Raw genomic sequence first — 2,224 nt, 5'->3', positions numbered from 1 at the left:
CAACTTAAGGCCCACTCAGTAGTAAGGAATTCTTTCATGCCTAGTACTATGAACCTAGCAATTACCTATGGCTGAAAGAGGCCTAGAGGAGACCCTAGAGGAAAAGCTGATACTATCATTTGCCTACATCAATATAGATTCTAAATACTCATCCTTATACCCCACATCAAAGAAGCTTCTTGTTTTCAGCAGATGAAGGCTTCTACAAAGATCTACAACTGGTCAAAATGAAGACAATAAATCACTGTGGAGTACCCATCCTAAACTGCTACATCTACACTATAATCCCTACACCTGAAACTCAGAGCACATTGAGATAAAGAGGGTGGAAAGATTCTGGGAGCCATAGGACCAGGTTGCCTGCTGCTAAATAACACCTAGACATGACAGAGAAGTTGAGTGTATGAAATCTCAACAACATGGTTGCCTAAACAACACCTGCATATTGGCCGTACCAGTCAACATGCAGTGTGGATGGGGGATATTTCACAAGGCCCTACCCTACATGAAGAGCTACAGGCAACCATGACTCTTGAGGGAGGAAATCAGTTTTCTCCAGGGACAAGCCTCCTGATAGGTTAATCAATCCCAAGTGGTCACTCCAGACACATATACAAAAGAGCATTATAAAATGGACTAAGTAGGTTTTAAGATATGTGTGTATATATGCATTTGTGTATATATACATTGTTACATACACATGTATGTGTAACAATAATAATTATAGAAGAGGAGGTCATGGATTTGGACATGGGAGGAGTTGGAAGGGGGAGGAAAGATAGAAATGATGTAAATACTCAGGTGTGATATTGTCAAATAAGCAAAAATTTTAATTAAAAGTTTATTTTCTGGCACTGCATGGTATCTGCACTCAGCAGTTCTTTCCTGCTGGCGTGTTCAAAAGACAGTGCAATAGAAATTCACTATCTGGCATCGTTGGTTTCTTGGCTTTGTGCATGTTAAACCTGGTATTTCTAATGTTACAGTTATTATTTTATACTGGATATATTTATGGTGGCTATGGGTGCCCTGTGGCGGTCAGAGCAACTAACTTGATGTCAACGAGTTAGAGGCCTACATTAAAATGGTTTCTAAAGTAAGTCGTTTGAAGAAGTCACCAGGAATCTTCTGGTAAAAATCCTTGAATTTCTCATGAAAAAAAATAAATAAATAAAGGGCTGATAATAAGTAACACTGGACTGAGCATCCTTGGAAAGGAAAGAAATCCTGAATCCATGTGACCTGAATGAAGAGCAGCATAGAATAAATACTTACTTAATAAAAATTTATTTGCAATAAAAAAAAGCTTATTTTCTGATGGGCTCATTTTTTGAAAATTTAGCCCAATTTCCTTCAAATCCATACATGTAACAAACATTTCTTACCTAAAGGCTCTTATAAAGTCTCATTAGCATACCAGTGACTCCAAGACACTAAACTGTAAGTGAACAGTGTTGCTGGTGTTATTCTTAACTCTCAGAAAAGCCATGTTTTCAGTCTGTAATAAGTCATTACATCTCACTACATCTCATCCCTTGAAAACAGCTATTACCATCAGAAGGGCCCATTAGTATAATTACTCAAAATAACACATCAGAAGACTTGAGTTATGTTTAAGCAATCTCTCTATCCTGTGACTATTGTGAAACAAAACTTTGAGGTGTCCGGAGAAAAAAGCAAGTTAAAACAAACCCTTTACCAGCTGCTCCATGTGGGGTGGATCAATAACACTAACTGAGGACATTCGTCTGGCATTTGAGCCATTGAAGTTTCCTTTGCTATGCCCTGAGTATCTGTTCTCTGCTCTTCAAAGGACTGTGTGTTTCAGAGCAGGGAGAGGCAGCTCATGCACCGTTCTACTGTTCTTCTGTTCAAACTGTAGCGTTCGGCAGGCAGTTCTGGGGCCACCAGGCAGTGATGAAGGGGCAAAGGGCTTTGATTATTTATTCCTCAGTAGCAAAGAGAGAGCAGTACCAAGAACCAGGGCACAGGCTGAGGAGGCAGCAAGCTGGGAACATCCTACACATGGCCAAGCTCTGCCACTTGTCTCTCTTGTTTATGTGACCTTGAGCATATTAATACATTTCTGAGTCTCTCCTCTCCTTGTTTAAAATGATATAATACTGATAATTACCTTTCTCGGCCATCCAGAGAATTAATTCAGTTATTCATTTGGAAGGACTTAGTCTAGAGCTCAATTTCAGACAACAGCTAAGGACTTATG

The 2,224-nt window shown here is 39.4% G+C and overlaps 1 non-coding gene across 1 annotated transcript; it reads left to right on the top strand.

Annotated features, from left to right (window-relative positions):
* The first annotated feature begins 850 nt into the window (after window positions 1-850).
* LOC114690588 lies at window positions 851-988 on the top strand. The gene has a single exon (XR_003734100.1). It is a non-coding gene; the product is annotated as a small nucleolar RNA SNORA8 (small nucleolar RNA).
* The last annotated feature ends 1,236 nt before the right edge of the window (window positions 989-2,224 follow it).

Source organism: Peromyscus leucopus, chromosome 16_21 (assembly GCF_004664715.2).
Source record: "Peromyscus leucopus breed LL Stock chromosome 16_21, UCI_PerLeu_2.1, whole genome shotgun sequence".
NCBI classification, from domain to species: domain Eukaryota; kingdom Metazoa; phylum Chordata; class Mammalia; order Rodentia; family Cricetidae; genus Peromyscus; species Peromyscus leucopus.
The sequence above is the reverse complement of the archived record's forward strand: the minus strand, read 5'-3'. Positions and strand labels throughout refer to the sequence as shown.